Source organism: Dama dama, chromosome 32 (assembly GCF_033118175.1).
Source record: "Dama dama isolate Ldn47 chromosome 32, ASM3311817v1, whole genome shotgun sequence".
Taxonomy (NCBI): Eukaryota; Metazoa; Chordata; class Mammalia; order Artiodactyla; family Cervidae; genus Dama; species Dama dama.
The window spans coordinates 36,020,762-36,035,902 of NC_083712.1; the positions used below are offsets into that span (position 1 = coordinate 36,020,762).

The 15,141-nt window shown below is 42.6% G+C and overlaps 1 pseudogene; it reads right to left on the reverse strand.

The window, feature by feature from the left end:
• The window catches only part of LOC133050538 (mediator of RNA polymerase II transcription subunit 6-like), a 55,954-nt pseudogene extending 41,030 nt beyond the window's left edge, over window positions 1-14,924 (reverse strand).
• Window positions 14,925-15,141: the final 217 nt, after the last annotated feature.

Genomic DNA, 15,141 nt, shown 5'->3' on the forward strand with positions numbered 1-15,141 from the left:
CACTTTAGCACCAACATCTCAAGTTCCATTTGGAAAACCTCCATTGCATTTGGTGCATTTGTCTGTCATTTTAAATGTGTGTTGTTTATTTTATTGTTTGAGGGGGGAAAAGGCATGCATTTCTAATGGTAAATTCAAAAAGCAAATTTGAAAACAAAATTCAAATTGTGGATGGAACAAGGAGAATCAGAGCAATACAAGACACTGCCTTTATCACATAATCGTTAATGGCCTTACTGCATTCAGAGCATTAGTTAAATGTCATGTGCGCTGTCTCAGATTGTATAGTTAGAATGGGCTCAAAGTCTAAAAGGAAATAGTTCCCAATGTTGGAAGAAGCAAGAAGAAGAAAGAGGATAGGAGAGGAGGGGAGGAGGGAGAAGAAGGAGACAAAAAATGAGATGAAGAAGCGGGAGGAGAAGGGGCAGGGGGAGAGGACAAGGGGGAGAAAGAGGAGGAGGAGAAGGAGAAAGGGAAGAAGGGGAAAAAGAAGTGTGGCATCTTTCAGCAAAAGTCCAGTGGGCACTATTTCTACAGACAAGGGGAGTGTCTCTCTCATCCCGCAATGAAGTGGCTCTTCTTTGCCAGAGCCACCATTATCCACTGACAAAACTCGGACAAAAGCTTTCTAACTTTTCTCCTCACTATTCTACATAACTCTTTTTCTCTCTCATTCATGCTCCATGAAGAAATTAGTAATTTTCCTAAAAAGAAAGACTGATCTCATTGTTTTCCTGCTTACAAGCCTCAGTAGACTTTCCGTTGAACTTGGAGTAAAATCTCAAAAGCTTCACTACGTTGACCAAGGTCCTGGACAATCCAAGTCCTGACAAGTTCATTAACATCTTACGCCTGGTTCCAGCCACATTGGCCTTAAAGGTCTTCAAATACCACCAGATTATGCCGTGGACAGAGTCTTCACACACAACATTCCTTTGGCCTGGAATGTTCCTACTTGTCTTCCCATCATGTGAACCATTCCTTTGGTTTCTGCTTGAACATTGCTTTCTCACAAACCTTTTTTTTGACCTTTCCTCTTTGTCTTATAACCCACATGGCAAACAAATTATCCTCCTATACATGTTGATTACACTCCATAATACTTTTCTCAAACTGGAATTATATATTTGTGCCATTATTTGTTTGATTTTTATCTTTTCTGCTAGCAAATAAACATCATACCTATTTTGTTCAGCTGTATATCCCATGGATGTAGAACAATGCCCAACACATAGTTGGCACTCAAATTACTGACTGAATGAATGAGTGAAACCTAGTCTCATGTTATAGGGAAAGTGAAATATCAAACTGCCTGGGTTTTTTTTACTGGGACCAAAACCTCCAATTATGAGAAATCTGCAGAAAAAGAGAACAGGGGATGGCAGGTGTGACATAAAACCTTTGGGTAATAACAGGGCCAGAGAAAGATTGCTCCATAAGGGACTGACTTGTTAACTTAGCAGAATATTGAAGGGTTTTCTCTGATCCTGTGTTTGTAAAGTAATAAACACTATATAAGAAAAGTGCTTCTGGGCTGGAGAAGAAAGCAGGTCCCCTGAACACAAAATATCAAACGAAATAGAAAAACTAAAGATGAGGGAGGAAAAAGCCAAGGAAAAACAACAATGCTACCCTAAGGGAGCATAACTAAATTAAGGACAGAATTTGCAGGACACAGTCTGAGATGAAGGATGAAGACAGAGGCAGTGGAATTAGCATTAAAATAGGAACTAAATCATTGAGCATTAGAGACATAAGAGCTAGAATTCCTTGAAAAGAGCAGGGTTCAGTGGAAAAATACTGAATTCGGGACACTGATCCTAGATCAGCTCCAGATTCTGCATGTGGCTTGAGAAGATGGTGGCAACTCATACTCACAGGGGCTTCCCCAGTGGCTGAGCGGGAAAGAATCCACTTGCAATGCAGGAGACATAGGAGACACGAGTTAAATCCCTGGGTCGGGAAGATCCCCTGGAGGAGGGCTTGGCAACCCACTCCAGTATTCTTGCTAGGAAAATCCCATGGACAGAGGATCCTGGCGTACTACAGTCCATGGGGCTGCAAAGATTTGGACGTGACTGAAGCAGCTGAGCAAGCACGCAAGTTTATAGATATAATGAGGGCTTGGAAGTAAGGCTAGAATTTAGACAGAATTTCTGGCCTTTCCAGAGCCAACAGTCTAAAGAAAATCAAGTACATCAAATTCCTTACTGCTTAGTCGCTCAGACGTGTCTGACTCTTTGTGACGCCAGGGACTGCAGTCCGCCAGCCTCCTCTGTCCATGTGGATTCTCAGGCAAGAATACTGGAATGAGTTGCCACGCTCTCCTCCAGGGGATCTTCCCAACCCAGGGGTCAAACCCAGGTCTCCCGCATTGCAGGAGGATCTTTACCGTCTGAGCCACCGGGGAAGCCAATAAACCTCAGGGTGAAACACAAAACCCCAGACCCATTCCTCACCTTGATGACACTATGTTTACTCACATGTCCCATCACCGCTCAGACACTCAGATGTGGGAGCCTGTCGGAAAGTTTGTAGGACTGATAAAAATCTGTGTGTTCAGATACATTTCTAGCTTTCTAGAGGGCTGCATTATTTTTATTACTGCTGTTAAGAATTTCTATGGAGTTCGACTTAGCGCCTGGCTATGGATGGCTTTTACTGCCCATCATGGTGATTCCAGGATGTGGCCTGAGGTGGTTACCATATTTTTCTTTTTACTAGGGTGCTTTGCTTTACCAAAATTAATACCACTACTTTCAAACGAATGACGGTTGTGTCGAAAGGGCAGGATGATGGGACCCTTACGGCAACTCTCTGTAGGTCAGACCACCACACATCTTGAATCTTCATCCTCCTTTGTATCCACACTGCCTACTTCAGAAGCCTCCCATCTCTCTTTTTTTAAACTTTTTATTTTGTATTGGAGTATAGCCGACTAACAATGTTGTGATAGATTCAGGTGGACAGGAAAGTGACTGCCATACATCTACATGTATCCATTCTCCCCCAAACTCCCCTCCCCTCCAGGCTGCCACATAACATTGAGCAGAGTTTCCTGAATTATACAGTAGGTCCCTGTTGGTAATTCATTTTAAATACAGCAGTGCGTGTATGCTGATTCCAAACTCCCTAACTGTCCCTTCCCCTCAAACTTCCCAGAACCCTCTCATCTCTTGATCAAATTATTTTAGCAACGTGTTAGCTGGTCTTCTGCTAACATGAAGCAGCAGAAGACCCTTTGCTGGTCCCCTCAAATCCACATACCCTTGGCCACTAGAGTGAATTTTCTAAAGTAATCAGGTTGTATGCTTAAAATTTCTGAATTAAAAATTCTGAAGGATGAGGCTCAAATTCTTTGCATGACAGGGACATACCTTCACAATCAGAGACCAAGTCTCCTTTCCAGCCACTTCATGACAAACCAGATGATTCTTTTCTCCCACATGTGTCATTTTAAGTCTCTATCTTGCTGTTGCTGTTTTAGTTGCTAAGTCATGTGCAACTCTTTCCAAGCCCATGGACTGTAGCCCACTAGGCTCTTCTGTCCACGGGATTTCTCAGGCAAGAATACTGGAGTGGGTTGCCATTTCCCTCTCCAGGGGACCTTCCCGACCCAGGAACTGAACCCATATCTCCTGTGTCTCCTGCATTGCAGGCAGATTCTTTACCACTGATCCCCCTTTGCTCATGCTTTTCCTTTGCCCTGACAGGTGTTTCTACGTAATAAACACTGACTTACCTTTCAAACCCTAACTCAGCAATACCTTCCCCTCTGCAACCTTCTCTGATATTATGCTTCTCATAGCCTCACACCAACATTAGCTGTTTTCTGTCTACGCTCCTAAAACACTTCATTCATACTTATCTGAGCTCTTTTAGCACCTTGCCAGATTTACTGTAATGGAAGCTATTTCTAGAAGGCATCTATGTTTGAACCTCTGATGTTTTGTATAGTGTCTGACATCTCACCGGCATGCAACAAACGGTGATTGAATTCTTCGGAACCCAAATAAATTAAATTGAACTAAACAATAACAGATAAGCATGATATTGAGTATAAGAGATTGGGAGACCTTTTAACGTCAGGAGAATGATGGTAATGTGCCCTTTTGAGTTTACAGAGGAATGGAGCATCACTTGTTCTCTTCTTAAAACAAACATTCTGTCTTCTGCAGCCAGCTTGGCTGTCAAGAGAGGCGCAGCTGTTTCCTCTTCAGAGATAAAATGATTTGGATCTACCAAAAGAAGGTGAGTGGGTAAGATAAATAGGAAAGCATTCACGAAGATATAAAGACATTTTCTATCAATCTTACTTTTTTCACATGCCCTTTGGTAGAACACAATGGCTTAGAAAACCCTGCAGGTAAAGTTATTTTGTGCTGAAATTTTTATGACACTGCATAAATCAGGAAATTAAGAAAAACAAGGGGCATACAAATACACAAGCACAGATGTGGATGTAGGAGCTCCAGTGTCAAGTTGCCAACTGTCCTTTCTGGAGAAGCACTATCCTTCATTCCAAGATTAAATCCTTTCCAGTTTCTTCCTGTCAGTGTCTGCTGGCTTATGAGAAATGATGGTGACAGCAGTGTGTTTGTTCTTTGGTTTTTATTTTGTTTTTGTTAGCTTTTTTATTTTCATTTTTTAAAGATTGCTACTGGGACAAATTAGAATGTGGTGATACTTTAAACGAACTTATTTACAAAACAGAAGTAGAGTCATGGATGTAGAAAACAAATTTATGGTTACCAGAGGATAACGTGGGGGAGGGATTAAATTGGGAGACTGGGACTGACATACACACACTGCTATATATACAATAAATAACTTATAAGAACCTGATGTTGAGCCCAGAAAACTATACTTGATTCTCTGTAACAGCAAATATGAGAAACGAATCTTTAAAAAAAAAAAAAGTGGATATATGGGGGGGAAAAGAAGATAGTAATACTTCTGTGGAAATTTTAAGGATTTTTAAAATCTAACTGATCCAAGAAAAGCCCATGTCTTGGGAATAAGAAAGTTCTCAAGAACCCAAAGCATCACCGTTGATAGCTGGAAAAAACAGTGAACTGGGGGTCAAGAGGTCAGGGTTTAAGCCCAGATTCTGTTACTATTTGAATATGAAATCATCTGCTAGTTGCTTCTATGTAAATACGGGGAACCCATGTTTCTCCTTGGACAGTGAGGAGCTCAAACCAGTCAATCCTAAAGGAAATCAACCTTGAATACTCACTGGAAAGACTGAAGGTGAAGCTCTAATAGTTTGGCCACCTGATGCGAAGAGCCAACTCATTGGAAAAGACTCTGATGCTGGGGACAACTGAGGGTAGGAGGAGAAGAGGGTGACAGAGGATGAGATGGTTGGATAGCCTCACCAATTCAAAGGACATGAGTTTGAGCACACTCGGGGAGATAGTGAAGGACAGGGAAGCCTGGCGGGCTACAGTCCACAGGGATACAAAGAGTCAGACATGACTTAGTGACTGAACAACAACATGTTTCTACATTTATAAATGAGGTGGCGAAGTAGATTAATTTTTTCAAGATTTATTACAAAGGCTGCTGAGGTGGTACAGAGTTATATCTAAAGCTGAAGAACCAGAAAGATGAGCACGCATGAAGAGAGTATTTATCCACTGTTCCTCCACTCATCCTCTCACTTTAACCCTACTAGTTTCTCTTTCGTATTTAAAACAAACCCCTGTGTATTGGCATCCCTACATAGGTGTCTAACGGAAGTCAAGTCCAAACACAAACTCCAGTCTTCACCTCTATCTGCTCCATCCATGGCTTCTGCTCCCAGCTGATGGTACTCCACAAATCTGGAGGCTCAGCCAGAAAACCTGAGACGTCATCCTGATCCCTCTCTTTTTCTCACAATCTACAGCAGGTTTTCCTGCATATCTTGTCTGTGTCTTCAAAGTACATCAAGAATTATACCACTTTTCATCATCTCCATGGAGGCTGCCACCATTGTCTCTCACCTGGACCCACAGAAATGGCATCTTTCTCTGCCTTGACCTTTGTGCTCAAACAGTCCATTCTTCCCACAGCAGCCAGATGAATATAAGTACAATGTTAGTTGAATATACCATTCCTTTGTTCAGACTCTCCACCTTCCTTATCTCACTCACCTGGAGGGGTTAGAAATAGAAGTTTTTCAACAATATTAAGGAGACTTTCTTATGGATTTCCCTGGTGGCTCAGATGGTAAAGCATCTGCCTACAGTGCAGGAGACCCGGGTTCAATCCCTGAGTTGAGAAGATCTCCTGGAGAAGGAAATGGCAACCCACTCCAGTATTCTTGCCTGGAAAATCCCATGGATGGAGGAGCCTGGGAGGCTGTAGTCCATGGGGTTGCAAAGAGTCGGACACGACTGAGTGACTTCACTTTCACTTTTTACTTTCAAGGGGACTTTGGAGAAACACTGGACAATGAATTGATAACCTCCAAGATCCTGTCCCTCCATCACTTTTCTCTCTCACTAGATTTCCAGATTTAACTACAATGCCATATTGCTAAAGGAAAATGACACAAGCTTAGAACTGTGTTTAATTGCTTTCCCACATACTAAAGTGATATCTCTGTCAGTTTTGTTTTACTTTTGGGGCTCAGAATGGGGAAAATAAAGAGGCAAAGATCAAAGTCAGGTGGAAAAGGGTGGAATTACATCAGCTACAGGACGTTTGATTCTGTGGATGAGATGGAAAGCTCTACATTGTATGCCTACCTTGGGAAGGCATAGGGGTATCCACTGAAGTCCTGGAATAATGTTCCCTCTTCTTCAGGCAATGGCAGAGAGAATTCAGTTCACTATTTTTTTATTTATGTGGCTGTGCTGGGTCTTAGTTGCAGCACACAGCATCTTTAGTTGCAGTATGCAGACTCTTAGTTGCAGCATGTAGGCTCTAGTTCCCCGACCAGGAATGGAACCCAGGGTCCCTTGCATTGGGAGCAATGGATCACCAGGGAAGTCCCTCAGTTGACTTTTTGAAAAGAGTAGTGAGGGGATGAATATTTGAGATGAATTTCTCATTAAAAATCTCAAAATTCACTATAGGGTGAGCACACGATACAAAAAAAGCATACAACCTTAAAATGATTGTACAAACTGATTTTTGAAATCAGTGAAATTCCACCACTCTGAGAGGCATTTGGAGAGTATGTTGGAGATTTTCACTTATTTGACTTCAACTGAGGAGAAAAGGAAAAGTTTTCAAATGGTGTCAGGTCGGCATTTCTGGGCACATTTTGCCTTATTATCAGCTGAGTAGGCGGGATGTGTGGAAGCAGAAAAGTCAGTTTGCACCCTGAAGTCTTACTGATTTTACCTTCCTAACACTTTCTCTTCGTGCCCCTTTGTCTTTGTCTGGAAATGAAAATGGCACATCAAGTTCTACAGAATTCCTGGCCATAAATTGGATGATGCAGTCGGCAGACGTCTAAGGTGACCGACCCCTGATGATCTCGGCTTCCTGGTAGTGAGTGTGGGCGGAACCACGTAACTTCCTTCTAACAAATACAGTACAACAAAAGTGGCAAAATGACTTCTGAGATTAGGTTATGAAACACGGTTACCTCCATTTGCTTACACTCTCTGGCTCTTCTCTCTTTCTCTGATGAAGAAAGCCGTGGTGTTGAGAGCGTCCCTATGGAGAGGTCCCCATGGGCGGGGCCTCGGAGTGGTCTCCAGGCAACAGCCAATGAAATCAGAGGCTGCAGTCTCGCTGCAACACCCGGGTGAATTAGCATCAGAGGACCCTCGCCAGTGGATCTTTGCAATGACCGCTGAACCAGATGTCATCTTTTTTTTTCTTTTCTTTTTAAAATTTTTTTATTGTAGTAAAAGTCACACAATATAAAACATACTATTTTAACCATATTTAACTGTACAGCTCAGTGGCACTAAATACATTCACGTTGCTGTGCAACTCTCACCATTATCCACCTCCCACATTTTTCACTTTCCTGGACTGAAACTCTGATCCCTTTAAACACTAATCCCACCCCCCACTACTCCCCACCCCCACCCCCAGGCATTTACCAATGCACCTTCTGACTCTACGAATTTGACTATTCTAGGTACCTCATAAAAGTGGAGACTGTCATACAAAGTGAAGTAAGTCAGAAAAAAAAAAAAAAAAAACAACTTTGTATAATAACACATATATGTAGAATCTACAAAAACAACACAGATGAACCTATTTGCAAAGCAGAAATGGAGACACAGATGAAGAAAACAAATGCTGACTTCATTTGATCTGACTTCATCCTGATCACAGGCTGAAAAGTCCCTGAACATAGGACCCATCTAAGCCGTGTGGGAGTCCTGACCCATAGAAACTATAAGAAAATAAATGTTGTTTTAAGTGCTATAGCCATGCTTTCCGGGAAACAGACTCACTCAGAAGGACAATGCAGATAGTGGAGTGCAATTTATTACGCCGGCGGGCCCAAGGCAGAGTCTCCTCTTAGCCAAGGACCCCGTCCAGCATTTGTGAAAATCTTTTATACCCCATGTGTACGTGTCTAAACCCACCAACTACCCCATGTGTACGTGTCCAAACAGTCAATAATCAATAAGCCCGCAGTTACATTCCAAATAGTTAATAACCGATAAGCCTGTGCTTACATTCTGATAAATAGTGTCTGGAGGCAGGGGTGATTAGTGTCTGTTTTTTCTTAGGTGATGAGTAACCTGGATATGATCTTCAAGGTTCCCCTGTCCGGACGGGGTCTTATCCTTCCATTGTCGTTTTCACAGGCACTAAGCAGAGAGTTCAGAGTCCACTGGAGAGGTGGCCGAGCACAATCAGCACAGACAGGCCTGAGATGGAGTCCAGGCCCTATGAATTCCTTCTTCATTAGCACTGAGTTTTGCTACTTGTATGGACCTTGCCTGAGGTGATTAATAAGCTTCTTCCAACTAGTTTGTAAATCTCTTTTTTTGTAATTGGAGTAGGCACAGCACCACACTTAGGTGTGAAAGATGCCTTTTGAAGACTTCTGCAATGCAAAGGAAAGAGTGTGGAAGAAGCATTCCTCTTTAGTTCCACCTCCACCACTGGGCATGATAGGGAATATAGATGTGGTTTTTATTTCAGGTTACTGGCAAAAATCCCCTAATCCTAAAACCTCTGGAACCTCCTGAGTCATTAGAGGAATAGAAGCATCTTTTGTTATTCATAAGAAGCACCTTTCAAAGATACCAGGGTTTATGCTAATGAGACCGACTCTTCCCAGGGGGCTCCAAGATAGTTTCAGGATGGAGCTGGTTACCAGAAAAAACAAACCTTGTTTAGAGAAACTTTCTGCCCCACCTCCTAGTTTCTGAGAAGGGAAGAGGAGCTGAAGACTGAGTTCAATCACCAATGGCCAATAATCTAATCAATCACACCTACATAATGCTGTTATTCAATTGCTAAGTCAGTCTGACTTTCTGTGACCCCATGGAACTGCAGCACACCAGGCTCCTCTGTCCTCCACTATCTTCTGGCATTTGCTCAAATTTGTGTCCATTGAGTTGGTGATGCTAACCAGCCATCTCTTCCTCTGCATGATGAGACCTCCATAAAAAGCCCTTAAATGACCAGGATCAGAAGCCTTCAGGCTGGTGAGCACATTGAGGTTCTGGGAGGATGGCTCATTCGTCAAGGACAGGGCAGCCCTCCTCCACCCCCACCGCCCCATATTGGCCTATGCATTTCTTTCACATGACTACTTTTGAGTTGTATTACATCTTTCATAATAAAAATGTAATAACAATTAAAGTGTTTTCCTCAGTTCTATGACTCCTTCTAGCAAAGTCTTGAGCCTGAGGGGTGGTCATGGGGAACCCCACATTGCAGTCAGTGGAGCAGAGATATGTGGTTCAGTTCAGTTCAGTCGCTCAGTCATGTCTGACTCTTTGCGACCCCATGAACCGCAGCACGTCAGGCCTCCCTGTCCATCACCAACTCCCGGAGTCCGCCCAAACTCACGTTCATTGAGTACGTGATACCATCCAACCATCTCTCCCTCTGTCGTCCCCTTCTCCTCCTGCCCTCAATCTTTCCCAGCATCAAGGTCTTTTCAAATGAGTCAGCTCTTCGCATCAGATGGCCAAATATTAGAGTTTCAGCTTCAACATCAGTCCTTCCAATGAACACCCAGGACTGATCTCCTTTAGAATGGACTGGTTGGATCTCCTTGCAGTCCAAGGGACTCTCAAGAGTCTTCTCCAACACCACAGTTCAAAAGCATCTATTCTTCGGTGCTCAGCTTTCTTTATGATCCAACTCTCACATCCATACATGACTACTGGAAAAACCATAGCCTTGACTACTTTGTTGACAAAGTAATGTTTCTGCTTTTTAATTAGGTTGGTCATAACTTTCCTTCCAAGGAGTAAGCGTCTTTTAATTTCATGACTGCAATCACCATCTGCAGTGATTCTGGAGCCCCACAAAATAAAGTCAGTCACTGTTTCCCCATCTATTTGCAATGAAGTGATAGGACCAGATGCCATGATCTTAGTTTTCTGAATGTTGAGCTTTAAGCCAACTTTTTCACTCTCCTCTTTCACTTTCATCAAGAGGCTCTTTAGTTCTTCTTCACTTTCTGCCATAAGGGTAGTGTTATCTGCATATCTGAGGTTATTGTTATTTCTCCTGGCAATCTTGATTCCAGCTTGAGCTTCCTCCAGCCCAGCGTTTCTCATGATGTACTCTGCATATAAGTTAAATAAGCAGGGTGACAATATACAGCCTTGACGTACTCCTTTTCCTATTTGGAACCAGTCTGTTGGTCCATGTCCAGTTCTAACTGTTACTTCCTGACCTGCATACAGGTTTCTCAAGAGGCAGGTCAGGTGGTCTGGTATTCCCATCTCTTTCAGAAGCAGAAGATATTAAGAAGAGGTAGCAAGAATACCCAGAAGAACTGTACAAAAAAAGATCTTCATGACCCAGATAATCATGATGGTGTGATCACTCACCTAGAGCCAGACATCCTGAGATGTGAAGTCAAGTGGGCCTTAGGAAGCATCACTACAAACAAAGCTAGTAGAGGTGATGGAATTCCAGTTGAGCTATTTCCAATCCTAAAAGATGATGCTGTGAAAGTGCTGCACTCAATACGTCAGTAAATTTGGAAAAGTCAGCAGTGGCCACAGGACTAGAAAAGGTCAGTTTTCATTCCAATCCCAAAGAAAGGCAATGCCAAAGAATGCTCAAACGAGATATGCAGTAGCCTGTGCTAAGTCACTTTAGTTGTGTCCAACTCTTTGCAAACCCACGGACTATAGCCTACCAGGATTCTCTGTTCATGGGGTTCTCCAGGTAAGAATACTGGAGTGGGTTGCCATTTCCTTCTACAGGGGATCTTCCCCACCCAGGGATCGAACTCCCATCTCAGAGATCTCCTTCATTGACAGGTGGGTTCTTTACCACTAGCGCCACCTAGGGTAGCCTGGGTAAACTGTTTGTGGCTGCTGTGTCTGAAACAGGGCTGTCTGGTGTGATGCAGGGTCTGAGCTAACTCTGAAAGTATCAGAATTGAACTGAACTGCTAGACACCCAGAGGATGCCAGAGAACTGAAGAATCAGTGGCTGATGTGGAAAAAAAACAGCATGTATTTGTCATCCAGGAGGATACAAACCTGAAAACTGCCCACTGTGTGGAACTGGGCTAACCACAAAATTGTCTCAATATGTTTCCTCATTTAGGCATGGTGCTTCCTTTGGAAGGCTATTGTACAACTCAGAACAAATATATCGCAACCTCAAATAAACCTTGACTTTAATAGGTGATCAATAAATTGTAGCTGTAATTATTTTTGTTTTTATCCTTTTCCCATTCTCAAGTGTGTTTTCCGGTTTCTTTTATTTACTGAGGGATTCTGTGTTATTACCAATAAACTAAGTAAATCATGAGAAAATATTTCTAAAATCCCTTTACACGATTTTTCTTTATTTGGGAGAATGATTTAGTGAACAATAATTAAATGTCAGGAAATGAGTCATAGATGAGCTACCAGTGTTTGATAGTATTTTGTAAATAAGGGAAATGAGTCCAGGGAGAGGTAGAAACTATTGATGTTTCCATAAAATTTCCATAGGGTCTCTGGAAGGTAACTACATCATTCGCTGAAAATTCATGAGCATAAACAGTGACTGCAGAAGACTTTTCCAAATATTTAGGATACAGAGGAATAGCAACATCTGCCTCATTTTCTATCCTAATTCTTAGTTTTATTTTCTGATAATTAGCATTGTTTAATATTATTTTGTTTGTCTTTTTATTTCTTTGTTCGATGTCTATTTCCTAACTATCAGCGTGTAAGTTTTACAAGAGCTGCTCAGATGCTTATTCATGTCTGACTCTTTGCGACCCCATGGACTGTGACTTGCCAGGCTCCTCTGTCCATGGGATTCTCCAGGCAAGAATACTGGAGTGGACTGCCATTTCCTCCTCCAGGGGATCTTCCTGACCCAGGGATCAAACCTGCATCTCTTTTGTCTCCTGCGTTGGCAGGTGGATTCTTTATCACTAGCGCCACCTGGAAAACCCTTTTACAACAGTAGGAATGTCATTTTTTATGTCCATCACCCTATGATTAGCATCTAGCACAATGTCCAAGTGACATTTCTAAATTCAGTGGTCTAGAGAAGAGTGAGGCTGAGAAATACAGCCAGCCTGGTCACTCTAAATCCAAAGCTCATGCTTTGCTCACTGCTCCAAGGCCACTTTGTGTCAGCTCATCAGAAAGAGAACCAGAAACAACTCTGCTACCCAAATCCAAGACATCCCAAGAGTTCCCTCTGCAGCAACTTCTACATCTACCGCCAGATAATTCCTAAAATGTCCCATTACTATCCATGGAAAGTGGGCACTACATATTTTTCTTTTTTTTTTTAAATGAGTATTGGTGTTATTTCGCATTTACACCTTCCTTACCAACTACTGGGGCTTCCCTGATGGCTCAGACGGTAAAGAATCTGCCTGCTATGTGGGAGATGTGGGTTTGATCCCTGGGTCAGGAAGATCTCCTGGAGAAGCGCATGGCAACCCACTCCAGTATTCTTGCCTGGAGAATTCCATGAACAGTGGAGCCTGAGCAACTAACACTTTTGCCAACTATATTAAATTTAACACAGTTATAGTACATTTTTACTCCTTCTCTAGATCTGGTTGAGACAGAAGGGTTTTCTCTAATTAGTGTATATATTAGAGTTTATGTTTCTTTCTGGAACTGTCTGGAGACTCATTGGTGCTTGTAGGTACAATATGTTAGTTGTTATCATGATAAAACCGCAACAAACATTGATGCAATGTAACATTATAATTTGGGGGTGTTAATGGAGGAATCTGAAATAATTCAAATCATGAAAGATCCCATTATTAGAGGCTGCTGGGCTGGTTTCAGTAATGCATAGCGCTTCGTTCATTTTTACCCTAGCTGTCCTCCCACACTATTTTACAGGCAAAAGCAATTAAAGTCACTGTTTTGGAACTTAGTTCATCTTCTTCGCCATTCCTCCTTCCAACCTTCTCTCTCATCCAATCTGTCATCAGCACACTCAGTGTTCTCTGGCCTTGAGCTGGCCTCAGCAGAGCAATAGAAAGAGAAAAGTAATTTCTAGGAAAAAGGAAGCGCCATCACGAAGTGTGAAGGGCTTTGCATGAGGAGTCAAGGGCCCTAGAGGCTGCCTGTGCTTGCTGGGACTTGAAGGTGTGTGTAGCACCAACTTAACCGGAAGCACAAGTGTGTGGACTCTCCTAGGGGCCAAGGCCAGAGAGACAGAGAAAGAGAAAGGTGGCCAGGGTGAAAGGAGGGAGCCTGATGAGATGTTGAAAGTTTGGGATGGACATGTACACACGGCTATATTTAAAATGGATAACCAACAAGGACCTACTGTGTAGCACAGGGAACTCTGCCCAAGGCTAGGCGGCAGCCTGGATGGGAGAGGCATGTAGGGGAGAATGGATACTTGTGCATGGATGGCTGAGTCCCTTCGCTTTTCACCTGAAACCATTGCAACTTTGTTAATTGGCTATACCCCAATATAAATAAAAGGCTTTTTGAAAAACGACTACTTCCCGCCCTCAATAAATGCTGACAGCCTGGGCACAGGCAAATGTAAACTAGAGACTTGTGGGGCTGTATCGTGGCTTTTTCTCATGTGTATGTGGCAGTCTGTTGCACACACAGACAGAAATAGGCTTCTGCAGCAAGAACCTCCTAATGCTGAAGTGATTATTGGAGAGGAGAACTTTGTCTAGTACATTTGAGCCCCAGAATCTTAACTCTAATAGGTAAGTTCTAATAAGTCACACTAACTAGCTGTACATTCAATATCTAGAGGGAGTAATCTTTTTAAAAATGTATTCTCAAATTATATTAAACATACAAATCCCAAATGTGCAGCAATTAATTCACATGAGTACACACCTATGTAACCACCACCCTCATAAAAATATACATTTTCATCATGTCCAATATTCCTCTACGTCCTCCTCCAGGAGGGGCTCTGCACTCTATGATTTTATGAAGCTGAGAAAATGTTTCAAGAAACAAATAATCCCACATTCTGCAATGGTGATATAGAAAGGAATAATACAAAGTGAGCATAATCCTATATTTCTAGTCAATTTCCAGATGCTTTTTTTTAAACCAGGAAACTAATAGCTGTTCAATCGGGGTTCCTACAGGAACAGCTCCGACAGTCTGGAACTCTACTGGGAGCTCTCTGTCTTTTTGCCTCTCTTCTTAGGGCCTTGCAGCAGGGAGTCAATTTCTTACATCAAGGCCTCTGCCAGCCGGACTTATGCACTTGGTTAAGATGAGTTTCTTAAGATGCAACTCTTTCTTCACTTGATTTGCATGGAACGTGTTACTTTCTTCTAACATAACCACCAAAGCCCTGGGAGCCGCCATGGGACGTTGTAACTCTCTGATTGGTAAATGGAACGCTCAGTTCTCTGCGTTTCCTCTGGCCCTCACGTTCTTTTTGTGGGGTCTACACTCTCAGTGCTTCCGATGTGATGAGCGGCACTTGATCGTTTTGCTTTTACAGGAGGACAGTAGCTTTACAATGTGTTAGTTTCTGCTGCACAGCGAAGCGAATCAGCCCCACGTGCACATGTATCCCCTC